Source organism: Delphinus delphis, chromosome 12, assembly GCF_949987515.2.
Source record: "Delphinus delphis chromosome 12, mDelDel1.2, whole genome shotgun sequence".
Classification (NCBI taxonomy): domain Eukaryota; kingdom Metazoa; phylum Chordata; class Mammalia; order Artiodactyla; family Delphinidae; genus Delphinus; species Delphinus delphis.
The window spans coordinates 33,700,034-33,725,166 of NC_082694.2; the positions used below are offsets into that span (position 1 = coordinate 33,700,034).

Below are 25,133 nucleotides of genomic sequence, written 5' to 3' on the forward strand. Positions count from 1 at the left end.
ACACACAGACACAGAGACTGCATATCTCCATGAACTGGAAATTAGGTCAGTCCCCACAGCAACAACAAAATTCAAGAACTTAGGTGTATATAAAAATAGGTTGGAAAAACTCAGAACTTAAACACTAAAGGACATTGTACAAAATGGTTCTGTTTTCAAAGACAAAATCAACTCTCTGCATTCAATATGAGAATCAATTTCATTTAAAAAGCCACACTTTGATTATTTATATCCTGCCAAGAGCTGGTATGAACAAACTTTGTACTTGTCAACCTTATTTTGTATTTGTTAGGTACAAATATGTGTATATTCATAATATATATGTCCATGTATGTGTGTGTATATATATATATATCTGACTATACACATACACACATGGGCACGTGTAAGCAGAGCCACTGTTTTAGTCTATACATCCATACCATCCAGGGTAAACGATAATCCTTGCTAATACCAAGTGTCAACAGAAAGTGATTTAAGAAGGGGGCTAACATGAGAAAAGCTTGCTTTTACAGTAAAATTTTAACAACACAACTCTTTGGTCGCACCGTGGAAATATGTGGCTTTGTTTCCATGCACACTGTACTGAGAGATTCCATCTGGTCAGCAACGCTCATGTGTATACTTTGGAAGTTTTGTTCAAGTTTCATAAATCTTGTCATATATCAGGTTATCCTCAGTACCAGCCAAAGTAAATAATCTACAGCCAGAAGAGTGAAAGATCATTTATGCCCTAATTACGGATCAACGTTCTTCCTCAGCCAATGCCACGGCTCTCCTTTCATTAATCAGGCTTTTGGTGACTAACATCAATTGATGTTAGAAGGAGTATTCTGCGAACAAGTTTCAGAACATAAACTCTTCTGGAATTACAATATTTAATTGTTTGAGTGACAGTCAAAATAACCCTTGTGTGGCTATTTCTTTTTAATAATTGCAATATTGAGAAATGAGGGAAACCTAAGAAACTTCTGAAAGAAATGTCAATCTCGGGATCTTGGGAATGCTTGTAAATCCTCTTGCCCCCGTTACCCCTGGCTAAACACGATCCAGCTTCATGCTCGAGTTTGATGGGCCCCCCCACCTGCCATTTTCAACTATTAATCTCATTGTGCTTCTCTGTCTTGACACTAAACCACTCAAAACTTAACATTACTCAGACTCTAGAAACACAGATTCTTTGTGTTTTTGTGTGAAAGCTGCTTTAATCTAGACATTTCCTTTACAAGCCTGTAAAACTGAGATGGAATTATGACCTCCTATAGGATGGCTTTAGGGCTCTGATGTGTTCAGTGACTCCCGTAGGGTCCATCTACACACTGGTTTGGCATTTCAACTGCATCTACTTCTTGTACCTGGGATGTGTTTAGTGGTACTCACATCCCAGGTTTTGCTTCTATGGCCGTTTCTTTCTCATTACCCTCATCCAGGAAATGTGTCCGAGGCCAGCACGTGTGTCCCTCTTTGGCTAGTTCCTGTTTCTTGAATTCCCGGGGAGAAGAGCTTGCTTGTTCCTCATGGCCTGTATCACCTTGTTTGAACAAAATTCACTTTTTTTTTTCTTGCGGTACGTGAGCCTCTCTCTGTTGTGGCCTCTCCCGTTGCGGAGCACAGGCTCCGGACGCGCAGGCTCAGTGGCCATGGCTCACGGGCCCAGCCGCTCTGCGGCATGTGGGATCCTCCCGGACCGGGGCACGAACCCGTGTCCCCTGCATCGGCAGGCGGACTCCCAACCACTGCGCCACCAGGGAAGCCCCAGAACAAAATTCACTTTAAGCGATATGATAATGAGAGTAAACAAGCCTGATGTAAACAGACTTGAGGTTTTATACAAATTCATTCATTCATTCAGTAAATATATATTGGGTCCCTACCACCTGCCAGCCTTAATGCAGTGGTGACTGAGACAGTGTGCTTGTTCTCCTGGAAATTATATTCCAGTGGGGAATGATAGGTAATAGACACATCTATACATAACATAGTTTCTGATATTGGTGAGTACCATGGAGAGAATAAAACAGAGTGTGTTTATTGAGAGAAAGGGTTTGGAGAGCGACAGTTTAATACGAGGTAGAATGATTGGGGAAGACCACTCTGGGAATATGACATTTGAATTGAGTGATAAGAAAGATCTAGGTGTGTGAGGGTGTGGGGACATTGTAACCACAGGGAACAGCAAGTACAAAGGCCTGGCATCAGGAAATTGGGGTATTAAAGAAAACTCTATAAAAGCCAGTGTGGATTTTGCACTGTAAACATAAACTCGCTGGATAGCAGCTTTGGCATTTCCACTAGTGGAGACCTTTGATGCGGAGCGTGTGGGCACACCAGTGTTTTGAAGGCAACATCTAGACCCTGTGACATCCAATTCTGACTCTCAGAGTAGCCAGGGTCCAGCTAGCCAGGTACTTAGCTATTGGCTTTCTCTGATTACTTCCCCTGCATCTCACCCAGGACCCAATCATCAAGAAAGCTAAAATCAAAACTGAGCTTCTCCCAGATACAATCTATGAGTCAGAAGTCAATGGCTCATTTATCTCCTATAGCAAAAGACCAATATATGGTGGAAAGAAAGGAGCTGGTTTCCTGGTAGCAGTTTTTCTTCCAATCCTTTCCATCCCAACCCTTCCCCCAGCTCCCTGCCTTCTAATAATTTGTCTTTTTGTCATAATTTGGTACTTTCTTTCCCTGTCAATGCTGTTCTTTGTGCTTTTAAAAAATATTGTCTACTGGTATAAAATGATTGAATTAATACAATAATAGAGTTATTTTCCATTGACGTCTCTAACACTCCTAGTTTGTGTCTCTAATTTGGGAACACAAGGACTACTCCTGTTGATCCAATCTTTGACTAAAATTGACAGAGAATTGTGCCTTTAAAAAAAATTAACATTGCATTACTCATCCTTTCATTGGGGCTGCCAAAGTTTCAGTTCCTGGGCTACATGAAGAGGGATGAACCCACTGTGGTCCTTACCATCATGGCTCTCATGACATACAGGGGACAGACACACAGAAAGTGACTGCATGGTAGTGTAAAGAGGTATGTGTGAAATCTTAGGACAGCTAAAAGTCAAGTCATCAACCCTGGAGAAATGGGAAGGCAAGCTAGAGAGTAGAATTAGAGAGCAGCTAGAGTAGCTGACTAGCTTCCAGCCCCTCAGACACTTCTGGTTCTGGCTCACTACCAGGAGTTCATTATTAGATCCAACCTAACCTTGCAAGCTTATGGGAAGATGCCACATTCTTTGGTATTTACATTAATTCCGTATCAGTCACATAATTGATGCCCTTGCTTTCTTGAACCACTGAATGATCTATGGCTGCAGTTACTCAATTATTATTTTCAACACAACTGATAACACTACTTTATAATTTCGTAGTCCTTCAACATGAAGCCTGGCTCCGGGTTATGACACAAATTGATGTCACAAGTTTTATTATCTTTGCTTTCTGACTAAGCCGTCAAGGACAGGTGAAGAAAGACTCCTAAAGATTTAGTTGATGTTTATGATGGGCAGCTGAAACATGAATGCTGGAAAACGAAAAGGCAATTACAGACAAGGTTTCTAGGGGTCCGATGTGGAAAAGAAGCCAGAAATTTGTTTAAATCCTTCTCACTCAATACCTGTTTTCACCTAAGGGGTTCATTTGAAGAATGAGAGGAGGTTTCATCTGGTTAGTACAGACTTTGTTCGTAGTCTCTAAATATCACAGTGTTAATTTTGAACCAAGAAAATAAAAAGATGATATCAATACATTTAGGGCCTGTAATTTTGCCAACCCACGACAACAACAGAAAAAGCAGCTAAAAAAAGCCATTTGTAAAGCTTTTTTCAAAACATTTAATTGCATTCAGCATGTTAGTAGCTAGTATAAGTAGTGAATAACAAAATCCACTTCTGTGTGTAGATGCAACCATGGGAAGTAAACAACATCACAGAACATTTGTAGAAAAATAGTAAGCTAAAAGGTATGTATTTGTAGTGCATATCCTTTAATCTAAGCATTCCACTTATGAAAACATATCCCTCAGCAGGGGAAGGTGGAAGTGTGTGGGACAGATTTAGCTATAAGAAGGTTTAGGGAAGCAATATTAGTAACGGGAAAAAAATGAAAATCTAAATGTCCAATAAGAAAGGATCAGTTAATAAATTCCACATAATGGAAAATTATGCAGATATTATAGCAATTTATTATGGAAATATATGCATGATATATTTTTAAAAGGAAAAGAAACAGACTGAAATATAGGATGTATGGATTGTACCCTATGAAATTCTTGTTTTTGTAGTTTAAGGTGGTTGAATATAAGTAATCTGTTATCAAACTAAAATATGATCCCATTTTCGTAAATAATAAAAATAAAACTATTGAATATATGTGTATGCATGCACGTAATTCTGAAAATATATTTGCCAAGGTTTACAATAGTTATCTTCAGGATAATAGGCTTAATAGGTTTATTATAATTATTAATTTTTATTATAATTATTATAATCTTTACTCTTTCATTTTTTTCAGACCTTTCTTTAAAAGGAATAGTCTTTTATAATAAGAAAAAAACAACGAAATACACTCCAATTTGAAAAAATTGACAAAGGAAGAATTTGCTGCCACAAATTTGTATCCTTTTCATTCAGTGATAACTCCTTCTGCTATTATCTTTCATTCAGCCTTGATTGCTCTTCATTTTACGATAGTAAAAGGACACATCCTTCATCCTAGTGAAGGTATTCTAAAAAATAGCCAGCCAGCAAAATGTGAACAAAGAAGAAAGAATGCATGGTCTGAAGCCAGTTAGCTGACTTGTACCTTCAGTGAACCAAAATATTCTCTTCCCAAGCAATATCAAGAATTTGGTTAACACACACACACACACAGCACCCACACATTGGTCAAGTGCATGTTCTGAGTTATTTTTAGATAATTGCTAGTTGGTATAGTGTATAGAAGTGCTGGGTGTCTTCTAGGAACAAGGACAAAAAATAATCTATTTATATTCCAAATTAGTGGGAAACTGGGTTCAGCTCCCAAGTGCCATGGCATCCTTGCTCTCACCTTTTCTTCCACCTCGTTCTATGACTTGACAGCTTTGGGGCTTGCATATCTTGGCAGAAGCTCCGTGTAGCCCCATCCACATACTCTATGGTTGTGGAAATTCAGACTGCAGCTCAAATCAACTCTTTTGATACCTACTATTACCTCCCTGAAGCCATTTGCTCTCTAAGAATACTACAGACTTCAATTTACATTTAGCCCAATTCCTAGTGTACTTACACCTACTGTTATGACCACTGACAAATGTAAAATGATGATCACAATTATGGCCTCAAGAAAGTGCAAGATCTTCAATCAGCGAGGAAGAATTAGATTATCTTCACTTGACTGTTCGTCCTACCAAAATAGTAGGTTCATATTAGAGAAAATTTGTTTAAAACATGAACCAAAATATTTTTTGTAATTCTGATGACAATTTCCTTTTGACCACATGGGCTGATTGTCTGGGTACCATAAAAATTAGTCAGCAGAACTCAATTATTTCACTGATTTCCACAAGAAACCCTTGCCCATCTAGCATTTCATAATTTGAGTCAACTTTATTGAAGATATTGATATAGTCACATTGTTCCAGTGTACCTATTTCTTTTCTCAAATTCCCACCTGACATCTCTGTTTTTCTGATTCTAGTAGTTATCAAACGTTTTTTTAAAGTATAGTAATCACCTGTGAAGTTTGTCGAAAATGAAAATTGGAAGATTCATGTCTTGAGATGTTGGTCCAATAGGTCTGGGGTAAGTTGAATAACTTGCATTTTGATCAGGCACCCCAGAGATTTTGATGCCTTGTCAAACTGGGAAAAGAATGCTTACAGTCCTTCCTCTACCAAATGGCCCAATGACATTTTCTGCCCTCTCTCACCCTGCCTCCAAGTTACCAACCCTTCTGGACCCTTTAGGACACTAGATATCCCTCCATATCCCCCAATATTAATTCTTATTCCTTTCATTATGAAGGGCAAGTTCACAATCACCTTGGTTTTCTGAGAGTTTTCTTAGCCACTGTCCCAAGAACTTTAAGGGGCAAACCCTTTCCAAGGGAGTGTTTCGGTTCCTTACATGAAGTTACAAGCTCCCTTAATCAGATAATTAACAGATATTCTAATTCAATAAGTAATGGATGTACTGGGATTTTTAACCTCAAAGGCTAATTTCAGTGATGTTCACTAATATCTGTGACTATATCCTTAGAAACCAAGAATTAGTTTCATCAGTTTTGTATTCAGTGTATTTTTTGTCAGTATTTACTCCAAGACATAAACAGGTAATATCAGGAATCTAAACTCTCTGCTTAAGATTTTTTATGCACTTAGAAAATAATAGCTGTGGCAATTCCCTCCACCCCCTACTGCTTAATGAAGAATTTGGCTCTATGAGTAAAAAAATGCAGAACATGGAGTCCACCTGCTTCCACCTCTCAGCCAGAGAACTTTCCCTCTATTAAAGTTGAACTACAGAGTTCTCTGTTTCCCAGGATTCAGAGATCACTGGCCCAGCTGTGATATGCAGTCTCAAAACACAAAACATCTGGAGAGAAGATATGAATAGTTCATCTTTACTTATTTATGTTTGAAAGCTGAGGCAATGTTTATGGAATAAAGAATTTGTTTAAATGAATGTCCGAACATTATGAATTCCTTGTCACACTTTATCTGGCTTCACAACTGATGTAGTGAGCCAGAACCTCTCTATACATACACTCATAGATATATGCATATACATAGGCATATAGCCATAGAGCTATATAGCCATGTATGCATGTATATATCAAGAGAGAGACTGATTTTCCTCTGTTATATACTTAGGGAAATCTCTGAACACATTAAGGTCACTGTATTCATTTTTCTCAAATCTAAGGGTAGACTGGAAGAATGGAATATGAGTACAACATGAAAGTAATACTTTTACAACATCATGGCTATTAAGAACCTCACATTCTTTGAGTGGAATGTACAATTTGAAATTAAAGTCTTAGAACTGAATAATCTTCTTACAAGAAAAAATGTTCTCATAACTTTGTTACCCAAAATGCTTTTGACATTCTGTGTAAATAAATTTGGTGCCTTTAATTTTAAAAATTCTTTGGAGGAAAATTATTGTTCTCTAAACAAATTTCAAGCTTAACTTTTAAACTTATTCTGTATTCACATCTTAAGTATCTAGAATAATTTTAATTATGGTTGAGTAAATACATAAATTTTAGACCAATAATTAGAATGTAACTATAAATAACTAGGCCTATCTGTTTAGACTTATATTAATTTATTGTCTAATTAGCTTAAGTAACAACCAATAACCTTTCAATAAATATTTATTAGACACAAAAAATGCTTTTGAAAGACAATTCACCATTTTTTGTTCAACTTAAAATCATAATTGCGAGGGAAGCTCTGTGCAGAGCAGTTTGGGATACATATTGATGAAAATATAGAGAACTGTGTTATGTTCCTGGAAAATTGTGGGCAAACAGCTTTGACCAAATTATTGTCTTGACCTCTCTCAATCTGGTTTATCAAAATAACTGAACATTCTTTGTAAACTGTATTCCTAGCCTCGGAATTAATCATGACTTGTTCAGAGAAATAATCTGCAATCCTGACTGTGTCCTGACTGAAATTTGGACCATCAGAAGCCTCAGAGCTTCAGTGCATTTGGTTCCTGGTAGTCTTTGATGTACCTTCCCTCCACGCAACGTTTGGGTGGTGGGGAGGTTCACTTATTGACCAGCCATTGACTGACTTTGGGCCAGTGAAGTACACAGATGCAAGGGTGGTCTGCAGAGGACCAAATCCTCAGCTCTCAAAGCCATTCATCAGTGTCAATAGATTATTTCTTGAGAGTCGTATCAAATTTATTTGTATTTCTTTTCATCCAATTAAAAAAATAATTGAAATAGTCTTGAGATATGTGTCTTAAAACTTTGATTTTAAAAATGCTAAACTCTCTATTCCTAAGTTTCACAGATATTTACTTCAGTATCTCATGTGACATCAAGAGATCCAGTAACCAGTTCCTTCTGTGACTCCTATTTGTGTATCTTTGTTCTCCTGTTTAACTCTAAGTTAACATATTTATGAGTATCTGTGTATATGCATGTGTGCACACGTTTGTGTGAGTTCACAGTGATTACTTTGATGAATGTTAATTTATATCAATTGAGGTGAAATAAAATGAGAAAAATCACATTTTGTTTTCCCATTTAAAGTTTTATTTTTGGTACTAACTACTGCATATGTTTGTGCATTAATTTATTCCAGGTTTCTGAGTTTTATTTGAGTGATCTTCGCTACCTTAGGGTTTAGAACAACATTGCAGGCATTAAACATGTTATATAAAGAAATTTTATATAAAGAAATTAATTAGTCAAAAAATGAAAGCTATACCTTATAAGATTATTTGCATCTTACAAGTCTAATGTTATATAAAGAAATTAATTAGTCAAAAAATGAAAGCTATACCTTATAAGATTATTTGCATCTTACAAGTCTAATTTTGCTCAAGGACATTCAAGTTAGGGCAACAATTTGATTTGATTGGATTTATTAATGGCTCTATATCTACAAATAACAAAAGTTTGCCTTGACAACTAAAGTGCAAGGAATATTTTAACCTTATATATTCTTTGGCATTTAAGTGCCTTTAACATTATTAAGATACACAGTGTTTTTATATACATATCTCTACCCCAATTAATTATAACTTTTTAGAATTAGCCCTTAAAAATCTACATGAATAGGAACAAAGTCTTCTATCATTTTATAACTCTCACATTGCTTTAGATAATGCCTTACACACAGTTTTTATTAAACGAGTGTGTGTCGAACTTCTCCAGCCATGGTTGGAAAGATCAGTCAATGATTTAGAGATTATAGCAAGAGTTCGGTAGATGGTAAAATGCATAATGAAGATAAAAAATTCATTGCACAATAACAATTTCTGCTTCCAGCAATGGTGGACTAGTTCATCTTAGTCCAAAACTGCTTATGGCAATAAAAATGCTGGAAAAAAAATACTAAAAAAATCTAGCTGAAGACATCAGAGAGATACCAAGGCAGGATAGACTTGCTAACATGCAGGAAAGAGTGAATCTCTGAGTTTTTTATGGCTGGGAAGGAACCCTGATTTAAGACTCAAATTTCTGACTATGATAGAGTAACAGAGACTAGATTTATCTATCCACCTAAAGCAATCAAAAACTATGAAAATATATAGTACAGTGATTTTCAAGACACTGGATACAGGCAAAAATATCAGTAATCCCTGAGTGATGAGAAACAGACAAGGTGAACTCTACAAGTGCCCAACTTTCTGCCTTGAGAAAATTTCCAGTCTGTGGGACAGGAAGGAGAAACAGGCAAATCCTGGTGGACTCCCTGAGTTGGGGAAATAGAGCTGAGAGTGTAGGGAGACCAAGGCAGCTAGATTTCAGAGAATAATGGAGAGAAGAAACATGCATAAAGACAGAGCCATAAATAAATAAAAATGCATCCCATGTTCTTGAATTGGAAGATTTAATATTGTTAAGATGTCAGTAGTACCCCAAATGATCTACAGACTCAGTGCAATCTCTATCAAAATCCCAACGATGCTTTATGGAGAAATAGCAAATCCATCCTACAATTCATATGGAGTCTCAAGGAATAGCCAAAATAATCTTGAAAAAGAACATAAAACTGGAACTCACACTTTCTCATTTCAAAACTTACTACAAAGCTACAGCAATCAAAACAATGTGGTACTGACATAAAGATAGACATATAGACACACAGAATAGAATAGACAGCCCAGAATTAAGTCCTCACAAATAAAAAACCACAGTGAGATAACACTACACACCTAGTATAACTGCAAAAAAGAAAAGAAAAACATGCAATACCAAGTGCTGATGAAGTTGTAAAGCCAGGGGGAATTTCACACGTAGCTGGTGGAAATATAATATGTATAGGAAAAATGTTCACTATGTACAAAAGTACAGTATAAAGTGTACTATGGACAAATGTGGCAACTTTTGAAATGAAGTTAGACATGCATTTATAATTTTACCCAGAATTTTCACTCATAGTTCATTACCTTGGAGAAAAAAATAACTTAGGTTCACAAAAGTACCTGAATGTGAATGCTTAGCTGTAATTGCCAAGAAACTACTCAGATGTCTTTCAACTGGCGAACGGAAAAAAGCACTGTGGTGCATCCAAACAACTGAATCCTAACTACTTAGCAATAAAATGGAACAAAATGTTGATTCACACAACAGTGGATGAACCTCAAATTCACTTTGTTTAGTGAAAGAATTGAGGGCCAAAAGGTTACATATTATGTAATTTGATTTGTTTGGCATTCTGGAAAAGGCAAAACTATAGTGAAATTACAAAGCAGTGGTTGCTAGGAGTTAGATGTTGCATAAAAGTTGATTACAAAGGAGTAGTTGGAAAAAAGTTAGGGAATAATAAAACTGTTCTATATCATTATGGTGGTGGATAAAACTTTATGCAATTATCAAACCCACAGAACTATCACACTGTTTTCCAAATGACTGCACCATTTTATGTTCCTACGAGCAGTCTATGAAGTTTCTGATTTCTCCATATCCTGATCAACACTGGTTATTATCTGATTTCTTTATTATAGCCATCCTAAGGAATATAAAGTTGTACCTCACTGTGGCTTTGATTTGTATTTTCTTGATAACTAACGATGTTGGAAATTTTTTATGTGCTTATTGCCAATTGTACATACATACGAGAGATATGTGTATTTGAGCGACTAATAATAAAACTTATTCTCTTTCCCATAAATATACTGTACCAACTTCCTATCATGATATTAAAGATCTAGTAAGAAAGAACTAAATATTTATTCTGATCATCACACTCTTCCAAGGCATTGTTGGAAGACATTTCAAGATTAAAGGATATATAGGGGGAAAACTATACATAAAAGCTTCTAATCACACTAAAGTCTTTACGTGAAAGCATAGGGAATGGAGAAAACAATATTGTCAATACTCAGAACTTGTTACATTAAGACACAAACTGGAAGATACAAACAAATTCAACAATATGGAAAGTATTTCTATTACTGAAGACACTTTATTCAAATGTTGATCAGTCCCCCTTGAAATAGTATTTATTTACTTAGTTTATCAGCGTATGTGAAGTGGTTGGGATCTCGATTTTTGTTGAAGTTTGAATAGAATTATTATGCAGACAAAGGTTCACAGAAGTGTGCTTTATGTTGGCTAAAAGCTTATTTGCATATTATGCATTTTCTAACAATGTCTCCTATTGAAAATAGATTCTTGTTTTCTCAAGGCAATATTTAGAAGTCATATCTTCAGCTTTTAATACAAAATCATTAAGCCACTCAAATAATTTAATATTTTCAGTCCTCCCATTTCAGACCAAAGGATGGGAGGAGAAACAAATAACACTGAGAAGGGTTATGATCAAATTCTTTTTTCCCCTCAATGTAAATAAAAAGTCCAAGTCACACAGAGGGAAGTTCTGGTAGAGACATTCTAATATGTCACTCTTTTGACTGCCAAAAGGAACAACTAATTCTTCTGATAAATGAAGGTCGGCTTTAAAAAGATTATTTATAACTAAATAAAGACTTAAAACATATACTAAGTGTCTCATGGGATCAATTTTTTTTTTTTTTTTTTTTTTTGCAGTACGCGGGCCTCTCACTGTTGTGGCCTCTCCCATTGCGGAGCACAGGCTCCGGATGCGCAGCCTCAGCGGCCATGGCTCACGGGGCCCAGCCGCTCCGCGGCATGTGGGGTCTTCCCGGACCGGGGCACGAACCCGTGTCCCCTGCATCGGCAGGGCTACTCTCAACCACTGCGCAACCAAGGAAGCCCCGGGATCAATTTTTTTTTAAAGGAAAAACAGGTAGAAGATCTTTTTGAAGGTTACAAGTAAAGCAGTAGGATGTTTCCAGGAACCGCCATAACAAACGCTTAAAATCACTATTTGGAGTTAGAAGAAACATACCCTAAAAAGTTACACAATGCCTTATGGCTATCTTTGGGTTGGAAACTTTTATGTTTCTGAGTGTATATTGCAGGCAAAGAATTAAGTCCAAGGTCCCTTTCAGCTTCCTCCAAAGTTCAAGCAGGCTTACCTTGTGCTAGTATTAGCCTTCCATTATTCACAAATATCTCAATGGAAATTAATAGACAGAGACTTCCTGGTGGTCCAGGGGTTCGGACTCCATGCTTTCACTGACAAGGGCTCGGGTTCAATCCCTGGCCAGGGAACTGAGATCCCACAAGCTGCGTGGCACAGCCAAAAAAAAAAATCGATAGACGTCCAACAAAATGAGGATAATGGTGAGATGTTTACTGCCGAATGATCTTTGGATAGCAAATAGCCAAGATTTCTCTAATTTGTTTTAAAACCTATCTGTTCTATATAACTTTTGGTAAATGATCTAATGTACATCTAAAGTATAAACCAGCTGAAATAGTTCTCTTAAGGACAAATATAGAATTTCTTTCAAGAAGGAAAACAAACAAAACCTCATTCAGTAAATAAATAAAAACATTTCTCTCAAAGTAATAAATACTTTTTGTAGAAATATAGTAATTGAGACAGCATGGTACTGGCATAAAGACAGACAAATAGATCAGTGGAACAGAACAGAGAGCCTAGAAATAAATGCACCTATGGTCAATTAATTTACAACAAAGGAGGCAAGAATACACAGTAAAGAAAAGACAGTCCCTTCAATAAGTGGCGCTGGGAAATCTGGATGGCTACATGTAAAAACAAATGAGATTAGAACATTTCCTCACGCCATATACAAAAATAAACTCAATATGGTTTAAAGGCCTAAATGTAAGACCTGAAACCATAAAACTCCTAGATGAGAACAAAGGCAGAAATCTCCCTGACATCAATCATAACTATAATTTTTTGGGACCTGTCTCTTAAGGCAACAGAAGTAAAAGCAAAAATAAACAATGGGACCTAATTAAACTTAAAATGTTTTGCACAGCAAAGGAAACGATTGACAAAAGGAAAAGACGACCTACTGAATGGGAGTAACTATTTGCAAATGATAAGTGGTCAATATCCAAAATATATAACTAGCTCATACAACTCAATATCAAAAAACCAAACAACCCAATTAAAAAAGTGGGCAGAAGACCTGAATAAACATTTGTCCAAAGAAGACATACAGATGGCCAACAGGCAAATGAAAAGATGCTCAACATCACTAATCATTAGAGAAATGCAAATCAAAACTACAATCAGGTATCACTTCACACCTGCTAGAATGGCTAACATCAAAAAGGCCACAAATAACAAATGTTGACAAGGATGTGGAGAAAAGGGAACCTTAGTATACCAATGTAAATTGGTATAGGCACTATGGGAAACAACATGGAGGTTCCTCAAAAAACTAAAAATAGAAATACCATATGATGCAGCAATTTCACTCCTGAGTATAGATCAGGAAAAAATAAAAACACTAATTTGAAAAGATACATGCACCTCAATGTTCATAGCAGCATTATTTCCAAAAACTAAGATAGGGAAGCAATCTAAGTGTCCATCAACAGATGAATGGATAAATAAGATGTGGTCATATATATACAATAGAATATTACTCACTCATAAAAAAAGAATGAAATTCTGGCATTTGCAGCAATGTAGATGGACCTAGAAAGTATCATGCTTAGTGAAATAAGTCAGAGAAAGACAAATACTGTATGCTGTCATTTATATGTGGAATCTAAAAAGTAAAACAAATGAAAGTATATAACAAAACAGAAACAGACTCAGATATAGAGAACAAACTCATGGTTACCAGTGGGGAGAGGGAACAAGGGAGGGGCATGATGTGGGTACAGAATTAAGATGTATAAATTACTGTGTATAAAATAGATAAGCGAAAGGATATATTGTACAGCATAGGGAAAATAGCCATTGTTTTGCAACAACTTTAAATGGAGTATAATCTATAAAATTGTCAAATTCCTATGTTGCAAACTTGAAATTAATACAATCTTGTAAATCAACTATACTTCAATAAAGAAATAATAATTCTGAAGTTTTTGGTAGAGATCAACATGATTTCTAAGTATATCTTGGAAGGGAGAGTGAAAGAAAATAAAGGAGAGTGAAAGAAAATAGATTGAACAGTGAAAGAGGGTGATTTGAATTAGTATGATAGTCTCTCAATGTAAATGTAATATGTTCTTTTCCAGAGACCAACTCAAAAGTCCTCTTATGGCTCCACAGTTCAAAGGTTCTATTCTGGTTTTCCTTCAGCAATTTCTGCTTTTGATACTCACACTTCTAGTAAGGCTGAGGCTAAAAGTGTTGGCCCTGGGTAGCTTCTTCAATTTCACTTTATGTCTCTCTTTTTTTCTCTGTGTCTGTCTCTTTATCTCTCTCTTTTATATTATTGCTCACTTTTTTTCTTTACTTCATTGAGAGGTAAAGTCTTGCCCATTTTATACTAATAAGAACTAAACCATTACTATCTACCGTTCCTCCCAGCTCAGATGTTTGTGATGGCATACAGAATCCTATTTAGAAATATTTCCTTTCTTCTTTCTTCCTACTCTTTCTTCCCTCCCACCATCACTTCCTTCCTTCCTTTCTTCCTTCCTTTTTAATCAAAAACTTATAGACCCAAGAGAGATGGGAAGGTAGCATTATGGCACTCAAGCAAGGAAGCACTCAACAGATTCAGATGTTTGCTACATGCAGGGACTTGTACATATAAATAATTATGTTGAGGATACCAGGAGTCAGTGTTCTCACTGTCAGAGATAAGAGATACAAATACAGAAAGGGGGAAGTTAAAATAAACCCTGTGGTTTTGTATTGGTAATGAAGAGATTAGTATAAACTGTATATACTATGTATAATTTCCTAGTGCTGTCCACTAAGGGAGACTAAGGTAGTGGCAACCCAGTAGCAATAGCAACACTTATCACCCAACTATTGTTTTCTATTTACCATTCTCCACTAGAGGAACTAGGACTCCTTGGAAAAATGGCTGTCTCCAGGGAAAAACAAGATGGACTGAAATAACTTTGGGGGCCAGAATGTAAGGAAGGGCCTAAAAAAATGATAGAATCATGTCAAAAGAATACAGATATTTTCTTGAAGGAATTCTCATTGCCTAAATCTGGGACAATTTTAGCATTACAATAAATTCTGATAGTAGTGGACAATAATAATTGTAACAAAATAGGATTCTGCCGGTTTACACTGATATAAATGATAAATAGCTTCACCTTACAATAAAATGTCAACTAATAAATGAGATCAATATTATTATTTCAATTTTACAGCTAAGGAAGCTGAAGCAACCTGTGCCTTGGAGAGGTTAATCAACTTTCTCTTTGTCATACAACTAGTAAGTGTTATAGTCAGGCCTAAACTCAAATCTGTCTGACTCTAGACTCCAAGTTCTTAACCAGTACATTTAGTTTTCTATTTCTAATCTTATGACTTTCAAAGCAAGTCTAGACCTCTTGGCATGATTGCTGGCTTTCTCTGAAGGTTTGGCAACAAGCTCAGTAGTTGTAAGCATGTAATGAAGCTGTGGGTCCAGTAGCCATCATTATAAACTAAACCCACCTTTCATGTTTCCCCAAACACTCCTTTGTGTCCTACTCTTTACACAACCTTCCCCAACTTGTGACCCAAATGCTGTGACTGAACATTCATACCCATAACATTTTCCAGGTTTGGATTTTGCTTTTAGGAGTTGGAATTACTGTTGATATAATTTCTTTTTTAAGAGCTCAACAAAACCTTTTTTTGAGAGAACTCAGTTAGCAGAGACCAAATTCATTCCCTACTCTCCCTCGGCTCCAAAAGAGTAGAACCAGCCAGCAACTCAGACGAGAGAACATATTTTGTAACAGACCCTCAGCAAGCTTTGTATAAGACACCAGATGCCAGCCAAAGACAACCTCTCCTCATGTCTCCCATGCTAGAACTTTCCTTTCTAATTACAGTAAAAGGTTTGCAGGCATACAGATGTTAAAAATAAAATTAGACTTGTTCGAAACAGGTTCACTCTTGAAATAGGGCAAATTAGATGTAGTCTGGGTTTTTGATACCATTTAACTGGCTGGCTAGCTAAGACTTGGTGCCTACACAGCACAATAGCGCTGACATTTAAGAAAAGGTCTTTTCGTTTGATCACATGATCCTTAAACCCACTAACTGACACGCAGCCATATGCCATTCTCCATAACACAACTTGTCAATAGCCTGCATTTCCTGCTCTGAAATATTGAGATTCTAAGCCAAATACGTGAGAGAATTAGTCATGGACTTTGTTCCTCTTTGACTTCATAAGTTAAAGGTAAGTCTATGAATGTTAATAATCACAATTACAGGTCTTGGTGCACAACATGAATGATACAGTATCGTATAGCCTAGCTTTATAACATTACAAGGTAGAGTTCTCAGCCAAAACCCACCACCACTGAACCTGTGGGGTGCTGAGCACTTAGGAATTTGCCAGTTTCCCCTTCCTCTATTCCTCTTTTCAACTACATAATAGATTCATTTTTTGTTTCTTAATTTTTATTGGGGTGTAGTTGATTTACAATGTTGTGTTAGTTTCAGGTGTACAGCAAAGTGAATCTATTACACATATACATAATATCCACTCTTTTTTAGATTCTTTTCCCATATAGGTCATTACGAAGTACTGAGTAAGGTTCCCTGTACAATACAGTAGGTCCTTATTAGTTATTTTATATATAGTAGTGTGTCTGTGTCAATCCTAATCTTCAAATTTATCCCTCCCCCGCCCTTATCCCCAGTAACCATAAGCTTATTTTCTACCTCTGTAACTCTATTTGTTTTGTAGATAAGTTCATTTGTAGTCACTTTTTAGATTCTACATATATGATATCATATGCTATTTGTCTTTCTCTGTCTGACTTACTTCACTCCCATAATAGATAATTCTTAAAAGAAAAAAAAATATTTACCATTCACAGTGTAAAACCAAAATAAATACAATGCAAGTAAAGTGTAAATCACAAATCAGAGTGAAGTAGGTCAGAAAGAGAAAAACAAATACCGTATGCTAGCACATATATATGGAATCTAAAAAAAAAAAAGGTCATGAAGAACCTAGGGGCAGGATGGGAATAAAGACGCAGACCTACTACAGAATGGACTTGAGGACACGGGGAGGGGGAAGGGTAAGCTGGGACAAAGTGAGAGAGTGTCATGGACATATATACGCTACCAAATGTAAAATAGATAGCTAGTGGGAAGCAGCCACATTGCACAGGGAGATCAGCTCGGTGCTTTGTGGCCACCTAGAGGGGTGGGATAGGGAGGGTGGGAGGGAGAGAGACGCAAAAGGGAAGAGATATGAGGATACATGTATATGTAGAGCTGATTCACTTTGTTATAAAGCAGAAACTAACACACCATTGTAAAGCAATTATACTCCAATAAAGATGTTAAAAATAAATAAATAAATAAAGCCCTATTCAGCTTTAAAAAAAGAAAAAGAAAGACGTATTTCATTTTAAGCTCTACTGATTCTTATCTTTAAGGTTTTTCAAAAATGCATTTCAAAAGGCATTTCTTAAACTGTAATAAAAAAAATCAAATATAATTCTTCCACAGAAGATCTAAAATGAACATAAGTGATGCATACCTTAGAATGTAAAGTTTGTTTATGGGTTAAATAGAAAACTTTGGTTTTTCACTTGAACCGGAATACTATAAATACCTATCTCAAATAAGTGTGACTTGTAAGTTAAGGTGATATTCTTTTTTCACACCTGATGGGAAGGTGACCTAGATGATGATTTCTATCTCTTTTGTGTATTGTGACACACGGGACCTAGAGCACGTGAGCTTCGGTAGTTGCGGAGTGAGGGCTCAATAGTTGTGGCTCACGGGCTTAGTTGCTCCATGGCATGTGGGGTCTTCCTGGACCAGGGATATAACCCATGTCCCCTGCATTGGCAGGCAGATTCTTAACCACTGTGCCACCAGGGAAGTCCATGTCTCTTAGATTTAACATTTATAAAATGAGAAGGCATCAAGATTTCAACTGCCGTATCATTTATTTGTTATATTAGTAAATACACTAGGAATTACTCTTTTAGGAACTGATCCTTAAATATACTTGCACACATGGTTTATGTATAAAGTTATTTATTGCAGTGTTATTTTTTAAGACATAAAGATGGGAGAAAACATGAGAGCCCATTAAAAAGGGACAGTCGAATAATGTACATTTATACACTGGAATTGTGTGCAGGCATCATAAAACAACTCAGGAAAAAATTGAGGAAAAAATTGATGTTGAAATGATAAGATTTCCAAGGTATTCTATTAAGTGAGAAACCAAGGCACAGAAGAGTTTACATAGTCTGTCATCATTTGTAAAATATATATATAAATTTTTGCTTTCATGTACACAAAATAGCTCTCTGGAAGAGTAAGCAAGAAATTAATAACAATGGTTTAGAGATGAAAGTTTGTTGGACCTTTATGGGGTGGATCAGATCCATATATATTAAATTTTATGCCCTAAAAACAGAGAAAACACATTTTAGTTTCCTCTAATACCTATGAAAAAAGTGACTATGGGATAGCATTTAAGAATAGTAAAAATTAATGCATATAAACTATTTTTATGAAGCAAATATATCACATCGAAGCCTTAAAATGCATAAAAAGAGCAGATCAATATGCCTATGAATATAAAAGTAAACCCTAAGTAATACATTATTAGAGGGAATCTAAGAGTACGTGAAAAGAATACATATACCTGACCAAGTGGGGTTGATTGCAGGGGTGAAACAATACTGCTCTGTATTAGTACATTAAAAGGGAAAAATGATAAGCATGTCTACAGGTGCTGACAAGGCATTTGAAAAAGTTTTATATGACCTTTTGACTGAAAAAATGAACCTGGAATAAGAAAAGAAATACACAAATATTTTAAATAAAATAGGGAAAAGTAATACTTCCTAACAAAATGAGAATTGACACATATAAAATTTCAACTCTAAAGTCAATATATGCCTAATGGAAAAATACTAGATTCATTACCAGTAATATCCAGAACACCACCAAGTGGTCAATACCACCATTATTATCTGTCACTGTTTTTGAGGCACTAGCCATTGTAATGAGGAAGGAAAACAGAGGTAAAATTGTTCAAGTTGGAAAATAGAAGGTAAAATTATTATTTTTGATGTTGTGATTGTACACATGGAAAATCCCAAAGACTTAACGATATATTGCAAACAGTAAGATAATGTACAAATGTGGATGAGTACAAAACTAATATCCCGGGACTTCCCTAATGGTCCAGTGGTAAAGAATCCACTTTCCAATGCAGGGCCTGTGGGTTCGATCCCTGGTCAGGGAACTAAGATCCCACATGCCACGGGGCAACTAAGCCCGTGCACCACAACTACTGAGCCCAGGCGCCTCAACTAGAGAAAGAAAACCTGCACGCCACAACTAGAGAGAAGCTAACGTGCCGCAACTAAGATCCCGCATGCCTCAACTAAGACCTGACGCAGCCAAAAATAAAAATAAATAAATAAAATAAATATTTAAAAAATCTGATATCCCAAATCCAGGACCATAAGACAATTAAAACTCGTAGAAATTGCTGAATCTTTTGAAATAGAACCTAGGATTTCCCAAGGTGGAGAGTTTGATGTGACTGATATAAATTTCACAAGGACCATCACTTAAGTACTCAACAACAGTCTGCCAAAAGCTTCTGACTGATATTCAAGAAAAGCTATTTAACTTTTGCATAAACCAGAGTAGTTTTCAATGTACGTTGAAATCACACTGCCTGAAAGGTGCTAAGGAGGTCAAGACTTCCAGCACGAGGTATGAGGAGCAGACTGCCACCCAGACATAACAAACACTGGTGATAGAAAGTGATAGTGAAGATTAGGAGGAAGGTTTATACACCAACTTAATCCGTGCTACTGAAGAATTAGTATGTAAATTTTGGGGGAAAAAAGTGCATGTTTTGTGAGCTTTTTTGGCCAGCTGGCTACAGATCTTTGGACTCCTGCACACTGTCTGGTCTCCTGCACCTTTGGGGAAGAACCGTGGTCTCTAATTCTCTCTTTAAGCATTTGCCTTGTGCACTTATTACATCATCTCTTGAATTCTTCTCTTCCTTCTTACATTTTCTTATCAGTCCCTTGACCCAACCCATCCTCTGACCCATACCCACTGCTCCCATATCACCTCAGAGGTAGAGAATAGGCTTCCAAACCTTATTAAGTCAAGTTTCTAGAAAACCAGAGCACCTTATTCAACACTATGAATAAAATGAAAATGTTTATCAGTGATCACTGTGTTACAGATACAGTCAGACCAATACTGGGACAACAAAGAGCAAAAATAGACTTGGAGAGGAAAAAACTGTGAAATACATACACACACACACACACACACACACACACACACACACGAACACTCGGGGAAGGACTTCCTCTCAATCATGCCTCCTTAAACGATAATTATTCACCACCAAAAATAATTTACTATTGGTTATTATTTTTTGTTTTAACTCTTTCAGAGGTCCTTAAACCCATTCTCACTTCCTAGCAAAACCCCCTAGGAAAAAGATGTGAACTCAAATCAGATTTCCTTTATCCAATCACTGTCTGAATTTCTTCATTGTTTTATTACATCAAATAAGTCCAAGTGTCTCCAACAAGGTTGTTTCTGCACCCTTTGACCGCACAGGCTTCAAATTCCCTATAAAGATGGCTTCCTATTTAATTCTGCTTTAGTTTCCTAGCATGGCATACCCTCATTTAGGTAAATAGCTTAATATAGAGGTGTCTCCTGTTACTATAAACTAAGAATCCTTCTCAATATTATATAACATTTATCTCCACTGAGACCTAATGAGCATTTATTTCCTATTTGCAATGTCATACATTTGAGAAAAAAACTTTTAAAAAATATTCCTAAGCCTGGGAATTTCCTAATATCTCAATATTTGATATGATACTTAAAAACCTAAAACATTTGTCTGCCGCTGCTTTTATTTGAATTTGGGATCCCATCTTTTTATGGAGATGCTTCAAATGGTCCTTTGAAGGTAAACAGATGATATGATTAACTATTTCCATTATGGAGTGGTTAAAGGCAGGGGAAGTGAGAACTAGAATCTCTCTCCAGAACTCCAGACCTGAATGTACACCGTCTACAAGGTATTTTCACCTGGTTGCCCCCAAGGGTTCTGACTTCACAGGAATTCCTCACAAACCAGTTCCTTCTCCTGACAGATTCCATTCAAGGACTGGCATCCATCTTGTAACTCCTCTGGTCTTTTTTAGCTCTTTCCTCTCTTGCCTAATAAATCCAGTAAATCATCAGTCTTGTTTGAAAAATGGTACAATGCACACATCCACCCCTCACACACTTCCACCCTACCACATACACATCCCTCTGTCTCTTTCCAATGAGATATTCATAGTCAGCCCAACAGCTCTCAGCTTAATTAATGATTTAATTTCCCTCTCAGACTCGAGGTTGCCCCCTCCAAGTTATTCTCTACATTACAACAGTCATCTTTCTTTCTGAATACATGCTTGTAATAAAAATAAAGCAGTACATTCTCTACGTTTGAAATCTGATCACGTAACTCCCCCACTTAAAATCTCTAATACAATGCATTGTCTTCAAGAGCTGAGTGAAAATTCCAGCAGCTTTAAGGCTGTTCCTGAACAAGGCCCTGCTTACATCTCCAGCCTCATGTTTTATCCCTCTGAGTCCCAGACACATCCAGCTACATTAAGTCCCTCTCAATAGTCCAGACACTCTCTCCTGCCTCTAACCCTTTGCACATGCAGATACTCCTGTTTAACTGTCTGTTACTCAACATTCAGGTCTCAACTTGGATTTCATGTCTTCCAATGGCTTTTTCCAGACCCTCCCAGCCTGACATCTCTTTCAAGACTGGGTCAATAGGTCAAGGTCCCACCTATATGCTTCTGTAATAACCTATGTTTACCTGCGTCATATGAGATATTACCTGTATTACAAATTTCTTCTTTCTTACTCTGATTCACTCAGTAAATAACGAACAACTTGAACATAAAAAATAGCCACAAACCCAGCGGAATTCTTAGCTTATAGTAGAACAACAGTCTCCTCCTCACTGATGACCACAGTCTTGACAGGCACCTTACAAAGGAAAATATCTCTTCACTGATGCCAAAGGGGTTGGTAGGCAGTAAAATTCAATGACTCCTAAGCCTTGTACTAGGATCTTCACTCAGTATCTCTGGAAATGCAATGCCACAGGTCTGCGTGTAATGAACAGAAGGCAATCAGTGGGTGTCCCTGTCAAAAGGACTATTTCCAGCAAAGACAAGAAATGACGAAGGGGCATCCGCTTGCATATTTGCAGCCTCTGGTCACAGAGGAGTGAGGCAAGTACCCAAACAGGCCATGTTTCACGATATCTAAGGTGGGCTCTCAGTTGCATTAAATATTTATCAGCCAGCGTCTGCCCACTGAGTACTTAGGTATGTTTAATTTTTTTAGTGTTATTTTCTGTCTGGAATTCAAATAGTGGCTTTAGCCAAAGATAACAAAAGGACTTATACCATAAATGTATATAGCAGAGCATCCTGGAATCACCTATTCTCAACTCACCCCGTTGACGCAAGGTTAGGAAAGTGCTCCAAGGCTCAGAAACGTTCTGAGCATCTGTCTGTTTCATTCTGCATCAGGAAAACGAAAAAGATAAGAAAGGAAGAGTTGGTAACTGTGGTATGAATCATTTGGTCTTAAAGGCTGATTCACCCCTAAAAAGAAAAGGAATTCAGCCTCAGGCCCATCTGACGGGGTGGTGGGGGGAGGACATCAAGTTTATTGACACTGTTCATTGGCGGAAGGACTGGGATGGACTTAAGAGGGTGTCTAGCTCCTCATTTTCCTAGGGCAGCTGAAGCCCCCAAAATGGCACCAGTAATAAGATGATGTACTTTCAGTCAATGATGTGGGTGGTTTCCCTCTCCTCCTCCCAGCTATTAAAGCTGTATTCAGTGGGAGACACATGGTAATTTGCTGAAAATCACGATTTGCTAAGAAACTCTCACAAAACCCCAGGAGCCCATTATATTAACAGAAGTGACAAGAAAATAAATATTTTTGACAAGGGAGTGCTCCTATCCGGGGAAGATGGCTGCAATGTCGGTGATTATTCAGCAAATCAAACTTACTTAAACACACTGTCTCTAATACTTAATAAATGTTATAGTGTGGCTTTCTGTGGCTAATAAAACTTGGTTTACATTCCACTCCGTGCCTTCTATGATTCGCCTCCCTGGGCTCACTTAAAGTGCATTAAGAGGCAGCAAGCAAGATGAGGGCGATTTGCTGCAAAACTTAAATAATTCATTTATGCACCACTGCTTTCAGACTGTGTTTTTACAAATGCTGTAATGAGACAAGCTGTGAAATGTTCTACATGGGGTAAAAGGCAGGAAAGTCCCTGGAAGAAAACCCCCTTTCCATGCCTTATTCCTTTGAGGTGCAGGACAGAAACAAGGGAATCATCCTTACAGAAACGTCTGTGCTATTTACCTACTTCTCATAAATAGGGCATCAACTAGCTATCACTTATACTTTTCCATTAACTAGAATTAAAGCCATACCATATTGGAGAGTCTTAATTCCTGAGTTAATTTGTAAAATTGATATGTCTAATTAAACTCCCAAAAGGATATTTGGGGAGAAAGTCTTGACAAAAATTTTTTAAGTTTCTCTGAATAAATAACTGGGCAAAAATATCCAATAAACATTGTAACAAAAAAAATGATATACACTTGAACTGTTAGATAATAAAGCATATGATAAAGCAATGATATTTAAAAGAGTACGGCCCTAATCACAGAATAAGTAGGCAACCAATGAAACAGTCTAAAAAGAAACAGGTGAAAGAGATAAAATAGTCTAGAAGCAAGTGAAGAATCACAATTCAATTTACAATAAATGTAGCACTGCACATCAGTGAGAAAAGAATATATATATATATATATATATATATATATATATATATAATTCAACATTTCCTAGTTTCTTACTTGAAAAAGAAATTGTATTCAAAGAATTTACCAACTGACATTCCAAATAGAGCGATGACATTCATTACAAGTGCTATTGAAAAGATCTATAAAGTACTTATAAAGGATCTAGAAAAAATATAAATGAACATTTATATAATTTTGGAGGAGGAAAGATCATTCTAAGGTAAAACAAAGAGATAAACTGCAAATAAAGAGGCTACTATATTTTGTTACTGAGAAATATAAAAATGGACAACTGTACATAAGAACACTATTAACAAAATTAAAAGACAAATAACAAATTTCTAAAATATCTGAAATGTATTGGAAAAGGGTTAATATCACTATTACATAGGTTTCTTACATATCAAAAAGAACTAATATTTTTGAAAATGAGCAAAGAATATGGTTAGAGAAGACAGAATATGAGATATATTAAATAACAAAACACCCCTCGTTTGCTTTTGCTTGTCACAATAGCAGAGATAAAACGTTCTGCTAATGGTGAGGGAATGGGAAAAATGTCATTCTCCTAAACCGCTGATGAAAGTGTTAGTTGGTTCAATTTTTTTCTACTGGGAATATTCTCCAGTGACTACGTATCGCAAAATGTTTTTAAAATACATCTTTTGAACCACAAATTTTTCTTCTAGGAATTTATACCAGAAATCAACCAAAGAAACTTACAAAGATGTATGTATAAAGAAGCTCATCACAAGGTTCTTTCATAATGGTAAAACTTTGAGGAAAACAAAACTCTTTTCAAAGCAGGATGCTTACGTGTTTTGGGATACTATGTAGCTAGTAATAATATTCATGTCAGGCAAACTAGTCTCTAAGGGAAAAGCATCACTAGAGATTAAAAAACAAAATAAAGAAACAGACTCACTACATCTAGATAATGTTGAAGTCACCATGAAGTGTCAACAATGGAGATGGGCAGAAATAATAAGAAGGTAGGGAATGAACCAGGGAAATAAGAGTCTAAGACC

At 36.5% G+C, this 25,133-nt stretch overlaps 1 pseudogene; it reads left to right on the top strand.

The window, feature by feature from the left end:
• The window catches only part of LOC132435360 (myosin-9 pseudogene), a 58,730-nt pseudogene that overhangs the window by 24,654 nt on the left and 8,943 nt on the right, over positions 1-25,133 (top strand).